The following is a 20,544-nucleotide window of genomic DNA, read 5'->3' on the forward strand; positions in this document are numbered from 1 at the left end:
TAGCTTTCAGTAGAGGCTTCCTGATGCACATTAATAATAGCAAATGCCCAGGATGAGTTTTTAGGGGCACTGATCATTTGTCGACTCAATTCTATTTTACTTAGCTTGATGAGTACAATTTCATGCTTAGTTTAGATTCTTTCAACACATACTGACATGCTACAGGGAAAAGTTGCCCAGAAGCATGCTGGGATTACAAATTTGCTATGGATAATCTAGAAAACACGACTTAAATCTTCACACACACAAAAATAAGAGTTGAGTGCTTTATGAAAATATAGTTCTTAAAAGAAAATTAATAATCCACTTGAAAATAATAATGTTTCAAGTATCCTAGATATTTTCTAGGAATCTGAACATTAATCCAATCCTGGAACAATATGAAAAAAGAATATTTTAGGAAGAGATAGAATAGGCAATAATTTCTCATAGAGAGAACCAGTTTAACTGTATAACCTTTCAACCTCATTTAGTCTTTGCTTCTATATTAAAAAGGGTTTTGAAAGAGAATACTTAGAATGGGGGGTCACAGAAACAAAGGTAACCAATGAGGCACAAAGAACTCACTCTTACTGATTTGTGAAAAGTTACATACCAAAAATTAATTTACCATGTTGCTGGCATGCTCTGCATATTTTATCCCTAGTCAAATTAGCCATTTTAATCCAATACAGTCAAATATAAAACTGAATCTGACTTCTGAACAGAAGCTTTATCAACACTGCCTTCAAGATCTTGGAAAATAATTCCAAGAGTGTACAGCAGTGGTCCCCAACCCCCAGGCCGCGGACTGGTACCGGTCCATGGGCCATTTGCATTTGGTACCGGTCCACAGAGAAAGAATAAGTAACTTACATTATTTCCGTTTTATTTATATTTAAGTCTGAACGATGTTTTATTTTTTAAAAATGACCAGATTCCCTCTGTTACATCTGTCTGAGACTCACTCTTGATGCTTGTCTTGGTCACGTGATACATTTATCCATCCCACCCTAAAGGCCAGTCTGTGAAAGTATTTTCTGACATTAAACCGGTCCGTGGCCCAAAAAAGGTTGGGGACCACTGGTGTACAGTACTGATTGAGGCAGAATTACTTCCTACAAGCCAAAATTATTTGCAACCCCCAAATAAAAGGTTTATTTATACAAGATATAAAGTGGTAAATAGTATAATTATATGATTTGCATCATTCTCTCATGTAAAGAATTATAAAATCTCAGAGGTGATAAGATTTGAAAGGGATGTAATTCATGAATATTGGCTTTTGTCTCTGAAATTCCAAAACCACCTGGAAAGAAAACAGACAGACGTGAAACAGTTACAGTGCCAGGCTCTCAAGAAACTAAAGCCATACTACAATTCTTAACTATGATAAGATTTGCCAATTTGAGTAACAGAATCATAGCATTTCAGAGCAGAAAGACCTCAGAGAGGTTGGCCAATCATTTCTTCCAGTGATCAGTCAGAGGTTGCAAAACTAATTACAGCCTTTCCTGCATCTCAATCGTGTTCTCTTTTAAACATCCTACTTGCCTCCCTTCCCTGAAAAAGGGAACAGATGTAAAATGCTAAAATAGCAACAATAAATGTATCAAAACATACTATTCTGTCTCATTCATTACTGTGATGAAAAATTGTAAAACAAGAATTATTTGACCTGAGAAATGAGACCACAAAGGAGATTTGAATTATATAAGATTATGAAAGTTAAAGTAAAAAATAATCAACTAGTCCTTCCTTATTATTTGGTTTCATAATAAAATTAGGAAGGGTTATTCAATGATTTAAATGGCAGGTAAAATTAGAACAAATAAAGGAAATCCCTTGACATGCATAACAAGCCTCCAGTATACACAAGGTTGCAGAACAGAAGTTGCAACGTTAAATCCAGTAACATGATTTTAAAATAATCTGGATCATTAGCGAAGCAAATATCTGATTATTTATGTTCAACATAAATACAATTTTCCATAATGGAAAAATTGTATTTTGGAATATAAGATGTCACTCCAAGGGAACTTTCTATTTGTTACAAATTATACTATAACTTAGTATGTTTTTGTGATACAGTATTTATATTCCTTGGGAAATCAAATGGTGATTACTGGGCTAGTAAAAAATGTGCTGACTTCAAGGGAAACTGATAACAAAATAAACAGAAAGCCAACTAAATGGGAAATGATATTTTCAAACAACAGCTCAGATAAGGGCCTAATATCCAAAATATACAAAGAACTCATAAAACTCAACAACAAACAAACAAACAATCCAATAAAAAAATGGGAAGAGGATATGAATAGACACTTCTCCCAGGAAGAAATACAAATGGCCAACAGATATATGAAAAGATGCTCATCTTCTTTAGCTATTAGAGAAATGCAAATCAAAACGGCAATGAGATACCACCTCACACCTGTTCGATTAGCTGTTATTAGCAAGTCAGGTAATAGCAAATGTTGGAGAGGCTGTGGAGAAAAAGGAACCCTCATACACTGTTGGTGGGAATGTAAAGTAGTACAACCATTATGGAAGAAAGTATGGTGGTTCCTCAAAAAACTGAAAATAGAACTACCTTATGACCCAGCAATCCCTCTACTGGGTATATATCCCCAAAACTCAGAAACATTGATACGTAAAGACACATGCAGCCCCATGTTTATTGCAGCATTGTTCACAGTGGCCAGGACATGGAAACAACCAAAAAGCCCATCAATAGATGACTGGATAAAGAAGATGTGGCACATATACACTATGGAATACTACTCAGCCATAAGAAATGATGACATCGGAACATTTACAGCAAAATGGTGGGATCTTGATAACATGATACGAAGCGAAATAAGTAAATCAGAAAAAACCAGGAACTGTATTATTCCATACGTAGGTGGGACATAATAGTGAAACTAAGAGACATTGATAAGAGTGTGGTGGTTACGGGGGGGAGGGGGGAATGGGAGAGGGATAGGGGGTGGGAGGGGCACAAAGAAAACAAGATAGAAGGTGACAGAGGACAATCTGACTTTGGGTGGTGGGTATGCAACATAATTGAACGACAAGATAACCTGGACTTGTTATCTTTGAATATATGTATCCTGATTTATTGATGTCACCCCATTAAAAAAATAAAATTATAAAAAAAAAAAAAAAAAATGTGCTGACTTAACATATATATAGTATCAATATTAAATTTTAAAAACTTATCATTTTACTTTTAATGCTTAAATCTATTTTATTTATTTTTTAACTAATTGATATTTTTTAAAGAGAGAGGAAGGGAGAGAGACAAAGAAACATCAACTTGTTATTCCACTCACTCATGCTGTCATTGGTTGTATCTTGAATGCACCTTGACAGGGGACATCAAACCAGCAACCTCAGGACAATGCTCTAACCAACTGTGTTACCCAGCCAGCGCCTAAATCTATTTTAAACTTTGCTTTCCCTATAGCACTTTGGCTCCATATAAAATACACACTTTTTTTTTTTTTTTCATTTTTCTGAAGCTGGAAACAGGGAGAGACAGTCAGACAGACTCCCGCATGCGCCCGACCGGGATCCACCCGGCACGCCCACCAGGGGGCGATGCTCTGCCCACCAGGGGGCGATGCTCTGCCCATCCTGGGCGTCGCCATGTTGCGACCAGAGCCACTGTAGCGCCTGGGGCAGAGGCCACAGAGCCATCCCCAGCGTCAGGGCCATCTTTGCTCCAGTGGAGCCTTGGCTGCGGGAGGGGAAGAGAGAGACAGAGAGGAAAGCGCGGCGGAGGGGTGGAGAAGCAAATGGGCGCTTCTCCTGTGTGCCCTGGCTGGGAATCGAACGCGGGTCCTCCGCACGCTAGGCCGACGCTCTTCCGCTGAGCCAACCGGCCAGGGCCTAAAATACACTTTTAACCTGGTGATTATTTAGAAAACTAAAGATTTATTTTTTAATTTAATAACTCCGCCTTAGGTAAAACTCCATGCCCACAGCCAAAAGACCCCATTGCATTTTGACCTGCAAACACAACAGTATTACACTTAAAATGAAAAAGAAGTCTTAAAACTCCTTGTAGAAAAGATGCATAGAAAGGTACAAAGCAAACTGAATGGCAGAAAATGTCAATTTGGGCCAGTTGCGAACCATCCTGGAAAACCGCTACAGTAACTTCACTCTAGCACATTCTGACAAATCAAAATAGAAGAGATAAAATATATACAATCTCTCTATTACACATGATGATCTATAACCCACTTAAATATTAGGGGGGAAATGATTTATAAGAATTTCAAGGCCCTGGCCGGTTGGCTCAGTGGTAGAGCGTCGGCCTGGTGTGTGGGGGACCCGGGTTTGATTCCCGGCCAGGGCACACAGGAGAAGCACCCATTTGCTTCTCCACCCCCCCTCCTTCCTCTCTGTCTCTCTTCCCCTCCCACAGCCAAGGCTCCATTGGAGCAAGGATGGCCCGGGCGCTAGGGATGGCTCCTTGGCCTCTGCCCCAGGCGCTAGAGTGGCTCTGGTCGTGGCAGAGCGATGCCCCAGAGGGGCAGAGCATCGCCCCCTGCTGGGCAGAGCGTAGCCCCTGGTGGGCGTGCCGGGTGGATCCCAGTCGGGCGCATGCGGGAGTCTATCTGACTGTCTCTCCCCGTTTCCAGCTTCAGAAAATTACAAAAAAAAGAATTTCAAGATCAAAATCTCTCTGAAGATTTTTATGTCTTTATTACATACCTTTTGGTCCCTGTCAGCAACTAAACTTTGGCCAAGCCCCACACTCCAATGTTTATTATACATTATGTATATGTTATGGTGCATCCTTCAAAATAAAAATTTCAAAATTTAAATTTTAAAACATTATTTCAGATAAATTCATCAATTTTAAATGATCTTTTTTCATCAGTTGCATGTCTACATTCTTGGCAAGTTACCTGAGCTATCTGATACCCTAAATTCACTCAGATATGTCACTACATTTACCCATGTTCAGTGTCCCTCATCTCTCTCTCTCTCTCTCTCACCCCACGTGGAATCAAATGGAAGTCAATTTTAGAAAAGATATGATAAATTTGCTCCAAAACACAGTGCCAGTGCTCTCTGTATAGAAATAATCCATAACTCTAAGGGGAAAAGAGAGATTACACTAGTTTTCTTTCTTTTTATTAAATTTATTGGGGTGCCACTGGTTAACAAAATTATACAGGTTTCAGGTGCACAATTCTACATCAAGTCATCACAACTAGAAATCAAGTCTCCATCCATCACCATTTATCCCCCATATATTTTGAACCTTCTCTTTCTTTATCCACCTCTCTTCTTAAAGTATGATCAATAACCCAAGTCTCCCTTGAACACTTCAGTCATCAACCTTTCTCTTTGCTCTCACAGCACCTTCCACAGGCAACGACCACCTCATTCCATTGTTATGCACAGGTCTCTTCCTTCCCCTGGACTCTTTCCATGCTCTTGAACCGTCATGGCTGAGTGCTGGTCATCTTTGTATCACCGATAACTAACACAGTGTCTAATCGAAGTAGAGATTTGGAATCAGAGGGTCCTATGTTAGAATCCTAGACTACCACTCTGGGGAACCTCACTGTGTTTTAAGTTCCTTCATATGTAAATGAATGACAATCACCACTATTCTAAAAAAGATACACTTATTTAGCACATTGCCTGGAACATAAGAAAGACTCATACAAGCTAACCTCTTTTTTTTTTCCCTCCTTGCTTATTAGTTCAACCATTTACATCCATATGAAATTTCATCTATTTTACCCACAGCCTTTCAAATTTCCTCAATGTAGTATTAAAATTATTTCTTGGCAATTTGACAAATGTGTGAGGTCTATATATGCTACAGCATAAGGTCACTGAAGAATTTAACAAACAATAGGGCAGGACTAGCTTTGATTTTTTTTTTTTTAAGGGTAATCATGTGTTGGCAAATTAAAAGCTGAGTGGAGCCTCAAGGGAGAAATCAGTGGATATAACCTACTCCATTTTTTTAAAAAGCCCTTGACAAGGTACTACCACAAAAGTTATTAAAAAGAACTGAGTCACCATAGGATTAGGTGAACTTTTACTGGAGAAACAAAGAAGACAGTGAAAAAAGGCATTACTTTGGCAGGAAAACTATAAATAGGGAAGGTGCTGGAAATGGTCTTATTTAACATCTTTATAAATGATGTAGAAAAGGAAATCTAGATTAAATTTTCCAGGTCTGCAAAAGATACTAAGTTTTTCCAGTATGTGAAATGCCAAGTCATTGGGATAACCTACAAGATTTCCAAAATTTTACAAGTTACTAGAGGGAAAACATCAAATAAGATTCAAAGTGGAAAACTATAGGCTTATGCATGTAGGACAGAAAATATACAGACTGTACTTCTCAGGATAATGAGCCTTAGTTATAACAGAAAACAACTTAAAAGTCACTGAATTAATGTGTTCCCGTAACTAACAAAGTTCACAATAGCACCAAAATCACCTAAGAACAAAACACATGATTTTCATCCTATTTTAAACCACAGTTCACCTCTATTTGAAATGCTACATGCAATTTTAGTCTAACATGGCCTAGCACTCTAAAAATATATGCTGGTGAATGAAAAAAATTATAACTCTATTCCCAAAAAAGGAAAAAATGATTTAGAAATTGAGGAAAATTCAACCAAAACAAAAATAAAGGCACAAGTGCACTAGAGAACAGGCCTATGAAGTAAAACAAGAAAAACCAGCGTTCTGTGCACCTAGGAAGGTGAAACTTATAAGGAAATACTATAGATGGCGAGACTCATAGACTCGACGCAATCGTGGAAAGTATAGACAAAAGAAATATTAAGCTAACAACTGGCTGCTATTCTTCAAGTACAATCCACACATTGGTCGAGGAATGAAATATAAAGCCACAATGTTAAACTAAGAAATTCTAATCAGTTCCAAAAAGGAAGCAGTGGTTTATATTGAAGAAAACTAAGATATTTGGAGGATACAATACTAAATTTAAAAGTGAATTTGTGAAAACCCAATCCTAGCCTTCCCTAACATATGCCATGATGGCCAGATTAATAGACTGAATCACTTTGGTACTTCTTAAATATTCTCATTGACTTAACTTGTTTTTCTCGTGTTCATTTGATTTGTGCTTTGCATTTATTTTTTGATAGTGTATTATCTGTGATTTTAAACATCTTTTCCCTTAGAGCAAGACACAGTTATCTCTTTGACATATATGGCATCAAATTGAGTCACATTGCATTAGTATTTAATAATACCACTTGAAAGAGAGACATTATTCAAAAACTAAAAATGTAAAATATTATTGTTAAACTGTATTATACCTTCCAGATTTCGGAGAAATAAACCAAAAATGGAATTTACAGTCTCCTGATAAGTCAGAGTACATGTTGGTAACTTCTAAGAAAAATGTTCAGCCCTGGCCAGTTGGCTCAATGGTACATAGAAGAAGTACCCATCTGTTTCTCTACCCCTTCCCCTCTTGCTTCTCTTTCTCTCTCTCTCTCTTCTCCTCACCTCCTGAAGCCATGGCTCGATTAGAGCAAGTTGGCTCCAGGCACTGAGCATGGCTCCACTTCAGGTGCTGGAAAAAAAAAAATGGGTCCAGTAGCAAAGTAGCAAGGGCCCCAGATGAGCAGAGCATCGCCCCCTGGTGGGCTTGCCCTGTGAATCCCTGTCAGGATGACTGCAGGAGTCTGTCTCTACCTCCCCTCCTCTCACTAAATTAAAAAAAAGAAAGAAAATATTCAAGAATACCTAACAGCTTTCAAACCAAAATTGTAAATACATGAAAATTCAAATAAAATAGAGGAGAGTTTTTGGTGAAAACCCTATAAAATAAAATTGTAGATTTTTATACATCAGATTGTATAAAAAATGAATATTGCCTAGACCCAAGTAACATCTACAATATAATTTATATAATATATGTTGTGCCATTTTTTTGAGAGAGAGAGAGAGACTGAGGAACAGGCAGGGACAGACAGGAAGGGAGAGAGATGAGAAAAAGTATCAACTTGTTGCAGCACTTTAGTTGCTCATTGATTGCTTTCGCATCTGTGCCTTGACTGGGGGGGGGCTCCAGCTAAGCCAGTGACCCCTTGCTTAAACAAGTGACCTTGGTATCAGGCCAGCAACCTTGGGCTTCAAGCCAGCAACCTTTGGGCTCAAGTCAGCAACCAGGGGGTCATGTCTATGCTCCCACACTCAAGCTGGTGACCCCACGCTCAAGCTAGTGAGCCCACGCCAAGCTGGATAAGCCCATGCTCAAGCTGGAGACCTCGGGGTTTTTAACCTGAGTCTTCACTATTCCAGGCCAACACTCGATCCACTGTGCCACTATCTGGTCCGGCTGGTGTGCCACTGTTAGTTTGTTTGTTGGGGTTTTCTTTACCTGTGATCATTTATTTAAATGTTTAAAACATGAAGATTTCATGAAAATATTTTAAGTGAACTTATGTAATTAAATGATTTCATAACAAAATATATATGCACCTTACCATTATTATCTGTTTATAGTATTATTAAAGTACTTTAAGATCATGTTTACAGAATAACAATCACCAGTAAGCTCAGTCAAAAATCCAGTCCGTCACAAGATGGTAATCTAGTAAGACTGGAAATACTCTAGAGGTTTGGGATCATAGAGATGAGAATGTTTTAAGCCCCTTCAAGTTCAGAAAAAAGTGGTCAAGAAAACAGTGCTTGCAAATCAAGTGCAAAAGTGAAGGAGAGAAAAAGAGAAGAAAGGGAAGGGGAGGGAAAAGTAAGAAGGTGAGGGCAAAGGAGAATGCAACGAGCATCCATGTATTCACACTGAGGAGAAAGCAGCACAGTTCTAACATTCTAATTGTGGTCAATACTGCAAAGTTATTATTTTATTATTAAAACAAAATATGTTTTCAAAGATCTTTAAATTGCTAAATATGAAGTATTCATAAATAAAGGCACTAAATTATAATCCTTGTACCAAGCATATAAAATTTACTTCCATGTTGTTGATCACAAAGGATAAATTTTACAGCTAAAATACTTGAAATTTGAGTTTTTGTAAGCAATTTTCCATTACCTCATAGGTAAATCAACAGATTACGGGGTAGGAGAGAATGTAAAAAATGTAGTGCGCAAAATCTTTGATGTGCCTGAGATACAGATTGCTCCCAGGCAAGAGATTAAAAGAAGTTTTAGATTATTTCCTTTTTTTTTTTTTTTTTTTTTTACAAACAGCAGCACCTGCTTTTATTGGTATAGGAATCAAAACTTAAATTCTGCAAAACACTTTTTGAGAGAAGTTAATTTATATGACTTTTATCTCAGCCTTAACCGATTCTACAGAATGCTAAAATGATAAAGTAGATCATTTTAAGTTATAGAATTAAGAATTTCTTAAACATTTATATATAATAAAGAAGCATACATTATTCTATAAATATGCATAATTACAGAGTAGGAAATGCCTAATTTGCCTACAAAAATTGCATGGGTTTGATGACTAAAGCAAGAAGTGAATCAGGTCCATTGAGAATTACTAAGAAAAACATAATCAAACATAAATGCCACAGAATACAAAGATCATTTCCCAAATTGATTCCAGAAACAGCTCCTAGGTAAATTTCCATGAAAAGCTAATTTAATTCAATTAAACAGCATAGCATGGTTTTCCTCTTCAGAAACAGTTTAAATATTTTAATTTGCCAACAGATGTTAAAGATAAGTGTTTTTAAAGATGATTCCTTTAATCTCAAGTGAGATGAAGATTCAAAATTGTTGAAGAAGGATGGATGAATGAAAAAGGTCTTACTAAGCAGATATATTTTAGTTATTACGGCACCCATCGTTTATGAAATACACAGAGTAAAACTTACCAGAATCAGTCATTTTAAAGTCCTTACTTATGTACCGCCATATAAATGTAACAGTATTTCCTATTCAAAACTATAGGACAAGATAAAATACTTAGAGACAATTGTTTGTCCTCTATATTGGTATATTATTAAAACCCTACGTCCAACATGCAATGGAGGGAACAGATTCAGCATTTAAAACTTAAATAATAGCTATATTTATTTTGGAATAATTTGCGTTTCCCTGGATAACTTTTCCTAGTTAATCTCAACGTTATATAAATTCACTCAGTCACTCAGGGTGAGTAAGTAACGCCTCCAAACCAGCCTGGTCATGGATTCTTATGCGTCCATCTGGCTGCTGGCTAGAACACTGGAATGACTCATAAAAATGAAGCAACCTGAGGTCACCTACTCCAGGTCTTTTAAACAGAATTGCCAACTGCTTGCCAGGTGGTTCCAATTTCCGAGAATACTTAAAATCAGAGAGAAACTCATTCTAGATATAGCATTTTATTTTCATATTGTCTCTGGCCACAGAATTTGGAAAGTAAGGAAGGAAGCGCTTTTGAAATGTAGATTACCAATCATCTGAGAGCCAGAAATCACTGCATGTCTTGGATTGAGAATATTATATAAATAAAGTCAAGGGGGAGAAAAGGCAGGACACAAAACCATATTATATTATGCTTCCAATTTTGTAAAGAAAAAAAGACCCCAAATGTTAACAGTAGCTATTTCTGTGGGGTAGAAGAGTGAGTTATTTTTATTGTCTTTGTTACAGTTCCCTAAACTCCCAAGTTCACTTCAAAGAATATGTATTCCTTGTTATTTGAAAAAAATACCAATAAATAGCTTTTTAGAAAACATTATACACTGTAAACTTTGGGCTCAGCAATCCCCAGAGGGTACTCCTATCTATAATGACAGAAAGTCTTTCTCTGGGTAATGAAGAAAAACATTCATTTTACCTCTAAAAAGAAAAAGAGAAGGGCCATTGGGTGTTCAGTTGGTTAGAGCATCATCACCATACACCAAGGTTGCGGGTTCGATCCCTGGTCAGGGCACATATAAGAATCCACCAATGAATGCATAAATAAGTAGAATAACAAATCAATGTTTCTCTTTCTCTCTAAAATCAATCAATAAATAAAATTACAAAAAGAGAATAAAAGTAATATGAGAAAGCAATCAATGAACAACTAAGGTGCCACAACTATGAGTTGATGCTTATCTCTCTCCCTTTCTGTCTGTTCTTGTTTGTCCCTCTCTGTGTCTCTTGCTTAAAAAGAGAGAGAGAGGCCCTGGCCGGTTGGCTCAGCGGTAGAGCGTCGGCCTGGCGTGCGGGGGACCCGGGTTCAATTCCCGGCCAGGGCACATAGGAGAAGCGCCCATTTGCTTCTCCACCCCCCCCCCTTCCTCTCTGTCTCTCTCTTCCCTTCCCGCAGCCAAGGCTCCATTGGAGCAAAGATGGCCCGGGCGCTGGGGATGGCTCCTTGGCCTCTGCCCCGGGCGCTAGAGTGGCTCTCGTCGCAGCAGAGCGACACCCCAGAGGGGCAGAGCATCGCCCCCTGGTGGGCAGAGCTTTGCCCCTGGTGGGCGTGCCGGGTGGATCCAGGTCGAACGCATGCGGGAGTCTGTCTGTCTCTCCCCGTTTCCAGCTTCAGAAAAAAGAGAGAGAGAGAGAGAGCCTAACCAGGCAGTGGCACAGTGGATAGAGCATCGTCTTGGGACACAGAGGACTCAGGTTTGAAACTCCAAGGTCGCCGGCTTGGGCGCAGGCTCATCAGGCTTGAGTGCGGGCACACCAGCTTGAGCACAGGGCCACCAGCTTGAGTATGGGATCATAGATATGATTCCACGGTTGCTGGCTTGAGCCCAAAGGTCACTAGCTTAAAGCCCAAGGTCACTAGCTTGAGAAAGGGGGTCACTGACTCAGCTGGAGCCCCCCCACACTTTCATCAAAACACATATGAAAAAGCAATCAATGAACAACTAAGGTGCCGCAACAAAGAATTGATGCTTCTCATCTCTCTCCCTCCCAGTCTGTTTGTCCCTATCTGTCCCTCTCTCTGTCCCTGTCTCTCTCTCTCACTCTCTCTCTCTAATTAAAAAAAAGAGAGAGAGAATAAAAGTGAAAACAAATAAAACAAAGTAAGAACTGGGTTCCTAATCTGTGATAGGTGTGCCAGGCAGAGGAAAAACTGTTGACAAAAGAATGGTAAAATATTTAGCCAATCTTTTGTATCCATCTTTTCCCAAAGTGTGTTCTGAGGAACATTCATAGTCCAGCGGTATATGCAGGAAAAACTACAAGTCCCATGGTCAAATAACCTCTTTTGAGGACTCTCACAATGCACATTAGCATAACAAAGGTCAGAGAAGCGGTGCAGTTGTAAAATATCAGCAATTCCCAGATTCCTGATCATTTATTTACTTATCAAATGCTTTTGTCGTGCTTGTTATGTGCCTGGCATTGTTCTAAACACTTTACAAATATTTGCTATTCTAATCTTCATGCAAACCCATAAAGCAATCACTATTATTATCAGCCCCATTTACAAATGATGAATCTGAGACATAGAAGGTTCAGTAACTCCGCCAAGGTCACACTGCTAACAAGTGATAAAGCCAACATTCAAAGCCAGGCCAACTCCACAGTCCCCACAATTACCCAGTAGGCTATGTTGCCACCCAAGGGATCCTTCTTGGGCTGGCTACACACCTGACATTCCACAGAACCACTCTTCCGTGGAACCTACTGAGAAAACAAATGTAATCAAGTCAAACATACTGTTATATGTAAATGGCTTATCTCAATTACAACTCATGCTACTTCATACTCTAAGTTTTCACTTGATATGTGACGACAAAAAGAATTAGCAATAATATTAGGCCTATAAGTTTCTAGAATGTGATCACTAAACAAGAGAAGTTTGGTTAAATTGTTTTATATCTTTTATTTAATTAATTTTATCGGGCATTATAATCTAATGGAGTTATGATAAAATAAAAATCTGCATGACTTAGGCCATTTCTATACTCTCAAATTCCAAGTGTCTCATAATTTCTAAAGGTCATTTGTATAGTAGGATATTGGTCATTTCATTATCTGCTTCATGCATGTTTAACTTGTAAATACAACCAGCAGGGAGATGGAGAAGCTCCATCTAATTTACATTGAATTATTATTCATTAAATAGTATGTTTCAAAATTAATATATTGATATAGAATGGTATTGTCAATATATGGTTAATTAAAAATGCAAGTAACAAAATAATATATGTGACCTCATTTTTGTTTAAAAATACGGTACATAAAAATGCACAGGAAAATTCTTGAAGGGTATATATATATATATACACACACACATATATCAAAATATTTATTTTAGGTAATGGTTTAAGGAAATTTCTTTTCTGTAGCTTTACCTGCAATTTCTAACTCACCTATCAAGAAGATTTATTATTTGTATTAGGAAAAAGCTTTTAAAATTCACAGAGAAAGAACCTGCATAACAGATGCAGGTCAACAAAAGCCACTTAGAAACACCCCTGCCTTTCAGTTGCTTGTGATCTCAATGCTAGTCCTTTCTACTACTCTCTCCTGCCACACCCTGTTTATGTCCTTCAAAGACCTAATCACAGACTTGATTTGTAAATATTAAATTTTTCTACTTCCTATCTCCTCCCCAATCCTCACCCCAAATAAGGGCAAACATGGGCCTCTTATATGCAGAGCGCCTAGGACAGTGCCTGGCCCTGAAAAGTGACTGCATAAACAAGCACTGCATTAATGAATGAATCAAAGAGTGAATGGGACAGCCAAATTACATATGTAGAAGGTACACAGGCTGTAAAGTAAGAAGTGTAAAGCACTAAATTGGTGGGCAGAAAAGTATTTATGTAATAACAACTTGAGTTTTCCATGCTACTGTTGCAGTGACAAAATCCTATAATTTGGGCGTAGAAAGCAGATGTCCAACAGAGAGAGTGGAGGTCAACTTGCTCTTATCAATCCAAAAAGTTTCCAAAAAAGAGGAGGCTTTCAAAAGCTGAACCAAAAGAATGCAAGACCTTAATTGTTAAAACTTCTGATAAGTAGAAGAGGATTTATTTACAATAATTTAATAAGTATAGGCAGGAGTGTAAAAGAACCTAAATGGAAGGGGAGTAAATCAGGATAATAAAAGCCCAGAAGGTATTTGAGAGGTTACTGTAATCTGGAAGGACAGAATAATGTAGAGACGGCTACCTTAAGAGAGCAGTGGACACCAGCAGCCAAAGGGAATCTAGCAGGGAGGGAGCCAAGAGGTTCCTCTTGCTGGGATTCCCCAGTGCCCTAAGCCATCTGTAAATCAGAGCTGTTCACCCAGGTAGCCTGGTGGGCAGAGAGCATAAGGTGATCTGGAGAGGCAAACAGAAGATTGCTGACATAGAGGTCAATGGGTGAAGTTTTAACTAAATTGAGTTACACAGGAAGAGACTTTCAGACATAGCAAGGACTCCTGATTAACTGAAAAGAAGCTAAAGAAACAGTGAAAGATAATTGCCAGATACATAAAAATGTGACTCCAACTCATCTGTAACCCCATTTGAGTAAAGTGCTACATTCTGCAATAGAGGAACAGGAGGACACTCCCCCACTATGTGTACTATTACTGCTAAAAGGTTATTGGACAACAGTAGAAGAGTAGCTTGTTTCCAGAAAAAGAACAGATGATAATATAGTACCTTTTATAGACAGTTGTAAAGTGTATTAGATAAAACTCACTGACTTCTATCAAGAGATTAATTTAGACAAAGCCACTATCATTACAGACTTCCTTGGAATAGTTTTAGATTCATAAATCAACAAATTACCTAGTGACAGATGTGTCTGTACTTGTTTAAGTCCATATCTATCTAACTGCTATAAAAATGACTAAAATGTTTATCTCAAGACAGCCAGGCAAGAAATGTTATAGAGATATATCGGATTGTATTTTTTTTTCCTTTCTCCAATAAGTAAATATAACCTACAAAAAAAAGTCTTTTCTAAACTTGCTACTTAGTATCTTCTAAAGATGAAGGCACAGGGAGCCCTATACTTGTTGATAGGAAAAATAAAGTCAGCTGAATAAAAGCTATGGGTCTCTAACAGACTACATCCAACATTACACAAATATTTACTGAATGCCTACTATATATGATACTAGCTCAATGCAAAGGGCTGGAATACAATGAAGGGTGAGTTCCAGATCTAACAATGTGGACTTTATAGTGAAATCTTCCAAGAAACATGCGAAGTTTTCAAAGGTGAAAGGTAGAGAAAAATGACACTCAAACCTGATTAGAGATTTCTGACTTGCTTCCTTGCCTTTGTAACCAGAACACAAGCTTTATGTGACATCTGGGAACTGTGAGGTGCTGAGGTCTGCAATTTAAAAGTAAAAGCAACTGTTGAACCAGTGGGTTGCTGTAATGTAGATCAAGGCAAAAAAAGAGAAAAAAGAATGGGGAGGGAGCTGATTTACTGATTTAACTCAGTGACTCTTACTCAGTGATAAGAACAACGTCAGATCAATCTCTCCTGGGTCCACCATTGGCCAAACCATCCAACTCTGTGCTGGCTCCTTCTCATAGCCTCCCACATCATCTGACTTCAGACAGTCCTATTCATATTACAGACAGACAATGCTGTCGGATTTGTCGTTCACTTCTCAGGTTAAAATCCTCCAGGGTGATTTAATAAAGTGTAATTTGAATAAAATGCATACTTTATAACATGGGCCTGGCTATCTCCCTGACCTCGTTTCTACCATTTCTCCTAATTGCCTGATTCCAATGTGCACCCAGCTTGCTGTTCCTTTAGCGGCAGTTTAATGTTCCCTCTGCCAGGGAGTTCTCCCAGATCTTCACTGGGCTGGCTCCTTCTTGTTCAGAACATCCTTAAAGAGGCGTTCCTTGACCACCCCATATAAAGGAGCCCCGGTCATTCACTGTCATATCACCCTGTCTTATTTTTTAGTGACAATTTTACTATAGGAAATGATCTTCATGGCTTGTTCCTAGTTCATTGTGTTTTCACTCTCTAGAATGCAAGATCAGCGACAGCAAGGACCTTGTGTCCCCAATGGCTGCAGTATTCTCGATGCCAGGCAGAGAGTAGGCAAGCAAACATTTAAGTAAAAATGAAGGTAATTAAGATAACTGGCATGTAATGGATGCTCTAAGAATCATGAAAACTGATTATTGTCTGATGTGAATTCATCTTTATCTTGATACCATAGATGAGTTTTAAAATATTCAAAAGTGTCATAAAATATCCCTCTTGTCCACCCCTAAATCTTCACTTATTTCTCTTTCTAGATTCCTAAAAAGATTGTTTTCCTCATTAACTTCATGTGAATGGCTGTGAAATCTGTATTTGCAGCCCTGTCCCTCCCTCCCCTGAATTCTGGCCTGCCTGTAGAGATGGCAAGGCTTCTACCCCAAGTTCTGCCATTGCATCAAACCTGGCATATGGAAACTTAATGAGTACCTCGCATGGAAAATCAGGGTTTTTTTCTATCCTTAATAATTTTATCACCCATTCTCCAGACACCCAGATTTAAAAGCTAGAAATTATCTTGATTATGAAATTCAAGAACTGGAAGGATGATTGGAAAACATCAAGTGAAGTGGTCTTCAAGCCTTTTCTAAACTGTTAGTCTTTTTTCAAACAAAAGCTCACAGGGAAGTCTGTATGTAAAACAGATGAATTTGCAGTTGTTCACAGAGTTAAACTAAACTGGTGGTGGCTGAAGAAAAACTTCAAAAAGAATCCCTAATCTAGTCCAAACTTCTTTTTCTCCCCACCCCACCCCCCTACAACACACAGACAGAAAGTTATAGAGGAGAAAATTTCAATATCAAGAACTTAAATCTTCTTTGCAGGTACAAATAATTAGTCTGCCCAAGATGACATAGCACTTAAAACATAAAAGCACTTATAAGTCAGTATTCTAAAAGACAAATATTACCTCCATACATACGTGTAACAAATGATTATTGGTTATTACAGATTGATAAATGTCATGCATGACTTTTACTGGTTGGCACGAGAAGAAATCTTCAGTGTTAAGATAATCGTTGGTAGTTTCTAACAACAGATTTATCCGCTTCTAGTGAAAGAAGGCAAGCATGAGTCCAATAAAAAGAACTGAGGCCCAGTGAAACATAGCTCAAGGTCTCAACTCCATAGCCCCTGTGGCTTCACTGTCCATTTCTGAGCATGGTTTTCAAACTCTCTGGGCCTCGTCCACTTCATCTTTAATATTAATGTGTGAAAAGATGCTTTCTAAGACGCTTCTCATTCCTCTATGATCGGTGCTTACTCCATGCTACGTATTTCCCTGAAGCTACTGCAGCAACAAAGAATCAGTATCACATTAGACAGCAACTGGAAGATAACAAATCCTTTTTCAAGGATTTTTTGAGTATCTCTCCTATGTCAGGTACTCTGCTGGGCCTCTGAGAGTCAGAGAAAAAAAGCTCAGCAAGACAAAATCCCTGTAAGGAAGAGCCAAGCAAATAATTACACAGCAGAGAGCTGAATACTGAGAGAGATGATGATCTCAGAAGTTTCAGAGGCAGCCATGAGGGGCTTATAAAAATTAGGAAAGGCTTTGTTACGAGAGAGTAGGAGACAACTGACTTTATACTTGGATGATAAATATGAGTTGAATGCTGAGGAAGAGTGGAGGTTGCTACATCTACCAAAATATATCACATTTTAAATTGCCTTATAAACAAATAATAAAATCAGCATTTACTATAATAAAAATAATTTATCAGGCCATCTCATACACAGTTTTCAAAGTTTATGAGGAAAATATTAAGTCAATTTCCTTTTAATAAATATTATTTAATGACTGGAACATTTTGAGAGACATATATGACCATGCCATGAGTAGGGAGTCAGGACGTCACTCAGGGACAATAATCTAACAGGGAATGACAGAAAACCCTGCCTGGGCTCAAGGTTGTGTAGCACCTGGCAGACAAGGTGGCAAAGCCCCTATAAATAGTGATGATTAACTAACATGACATAAATCAAGATTTTAACTCACCAAAAACTAACATTTTGATTTAAAATCACAAATCAGTGCCATTAAAATTCATCAGGAGACCTCAGCACATAAGTAATAAAATCATATCAACTTATATCTTGTGACCAAAATGTAAAGGTGGTTTTCTAACTGGGAATTCAGATTGGACAAATAACACACTGTATCAAGTTTTGTAGCCTTGGGCCATATTTGGCTAAAAACAAAGGTACATTCTGCATGACTAAAGAAAACAGTGAAAATCAGAGCAATTAATTTCCCTGCTATGTTTCCTATAAAAAACCATCACCACCATGATTTGCTTACAGCACACCACCCTTTTTTTGCATTGCACAATGATCTAAGTGTGTAATAACTTGCATATTTCACTAAGATGTAATATCCTTTAAAACATCCTTTTTTTAAAGATTTTTTAAAGACTTTATTCATTTTGGGGGGGGAGAGAGGGAGAGAGGGAGAGAGAAAGAGAGAGAGAAAGAGAGAGAGGGAGAGGGAGAGAGAGAAGGTGGTGGAGCAGAAAGCATCAACTCCCATATGTGCCTTGACCACGCAAGTCCAGGGTTTCGAACCAGCGACTTCAGCGTTCCAGGTCAATGCTGCCAAAGGTCAGGCCAAGTTTCCCCCCCAAAAAATTACTGATCTCTGAAATCTCATGTTTTAAAATCACTGACAAATCCTTTCCTATTTTCTTTGCTGTTAGGAATAATTTGCCTTGATCCTTAGAGTTTAAAAAGATATGCGTACAAAAACTGACTATTTTCCTAAAGACATATGCCCCAGTTGACATTTCCCATCATTTTCCCAAAACGATGACTTGGAGATGTTATTAGAATCCTCAAAGTATATGTTAAAAAACAGATATTAGTTGGCATCGGTTTAGTATAGCAAGCATTTTCCATAAATGCTTTTGCAAATTATTTTCAAATACTTTCTAGCTCAGTCCTCTCCTGAGTGGTGGAGCCCTTTGTGTTTCTGCCTGGCATTCAGGGACCTGGTCACAGGTGGTTGTGCTTCACAGAAGATATGTTTGGTACATTCTCTTTCTAGGCTGGAGCAATTAAGCGGCTCTCTTCTTCTGTTTTCTTTCACCGGCACCTTTGTGGCTGCTCAGTCACTGACCTCACCTTGGTGGAAAGGTGACCAGCAGTTTCTAATAACTCAAAACCACAGAGTTCCCATTCTATAGAAAACAAACCCGAAGGACCCCAAATCTAGCTGGAGTGGCAGCTCAAAAGGAGTAAGACACTACACCGGACCACTTCCGAGGGGGGGGGGGGGTCTTCTCTTAACATCTGAAATCCTAACACTGTAAGGGACCGACAGAAGTACGGAGCCCTGACAGAAACTGGAGCGAGCGGACTGATGGGCGAGAAACAATGAGGCAAGGAGCGACAATGCAACGAGAAGTAGAAAGTCAGGCTCTAAATGAAAAAGTCCGAAAGAGTGTGGGAGGCAGAGAGGGACACAGAGAGAGAGACGTAAAGACAGAGAAAGGGGTGGTGAGAGGGAGACAGAAAGACAAACAGACCCAGGGAGAGCGAGACAGAGGAGGTGGAAAGAGGGAAAAACAAAGAATAGAGGAAGAAGGCGGACAGAAGCACTGGGAGCGTGCGGAGACGGGGCAGCAGACGGAGGGAGAGGGACGGGCAGGAGCAGCGCGGAGACGGAGCCGAGGCGGAGCGCGGGGACCGCCGGCTCGCTGCGCACTTTCTGCCGCGACCAGGCGGGTCCCAAGGCGTCCGAGGCAGGTGGCTCCGCACGAGCTGGCAGGCTGCGGGAATGCCCCGATTCCGAGTCCGGCTCCCGGGCTGGGCTGCGCTCGCCCAGCCCTCCCGCCCCATCCCCGGGCCGGCAGGTCCCGGCTCCCCGGCGCCCCAGCTCTCCGGCCCCGGAGCACGTGTCCCGTCCGCAGGCTCCTCCGCTGCCTCCTCTTCGCCGGCGCGGGCGCGAGATCGAGGGGGTCCCGGCAGAGCCGCCCGCGCACAAAGCCCCAAAGCCCGGGCGGCCATCCCGACCCCTCCGCCCCCGCCCCGCGCGGTGCTGCCGGCTCCCACCCGCACCTGGGGGCGCTCAGCCCGGCGGGGAGCGACACGGCCGCCCGGCGCCCCGCGCCCGCCGGCTCCCCGCCCGCGCCCCCCTCCGCCCGCCCGCGGGCTCCGCTGCCTCCTGCACGCGGGGCTCCCGGCGTCCCCGGAGCCTTACCGCCGCTGCGCTCCGGCCCCGGTGTCCTGGTCCTCGGTGCCGCAGGCACTGGTCCCGGTCGCCGAACCGTCCGAGCAGCCGCGCAGGCCCCGCGCCAGTCTGAGCCCTGACCACACTGCGACCGTCAACTTATGGCTGCGGTGGCCACTCTGCCGCCGCCTCCGGACTTGTTTTTTTTTTTTTTCCTCAGCTCCTCGGCAGCTTCTGGAATTTTTTTTTTTTTTTTTTTTTTTTTTTTTAACTTGCCCTCTCCAGCTCCCACTAGTGATTGGAGACTGAGAGCCAAGTACTTAGAGGAGGGATTACACTTCTCAACGCACTTGGAGCTGCCCCAGCAGCGCTGTGCGAGCAAGGCGTGCGAACTTGGGGTGCTGCGGCCACCGCGCCGTCCCCGAACTGCTGAGGCTCAGCCGTTTCAC

The 20,544-nt window shown here is 40.1% G+C and overlaps 1 protein-coding gene across 2 annotated transcripts in view; it reads right to left on the reverse strand.

Annotated features, from left to right (window-relative positions):
* Positions 1-20,291, reverse strand: part of BMPR1B (bone morphogenetic protein receptor type 1B) — a 422,111-nt gene extending 401,820 nt beyond the window's left edge. For both annotated transcript variants that reach the window (XM_066232955.1, XM_066232952.1), the window contains exon 1: positions 20,126-20,291. The gene's annotated coding sequence lies outside the window, so the exon portion shown is untranslated. The remainder of the gene's footprint in view (positions 1-20,125) is intronic.
* Between the last annotated feature and the right edge of the window lie 253 nt (positions 20,292-20,544).

This window comes from Saccopteryx bilineata, chromosome 5 (genome assembly GCF_036850765.1).
Source record: "Saccopteryx bilineata isolate mSacBil1 chromosome 5, mSacBil1_pri_phased_curated, whole genome shotgun sequence".
NCBI lineage: Eukaryota > Metazoa > Chordata > Mammalia > Chiroptera > Emballonuridae > Saccopteryx > Saccopteryx bilineata.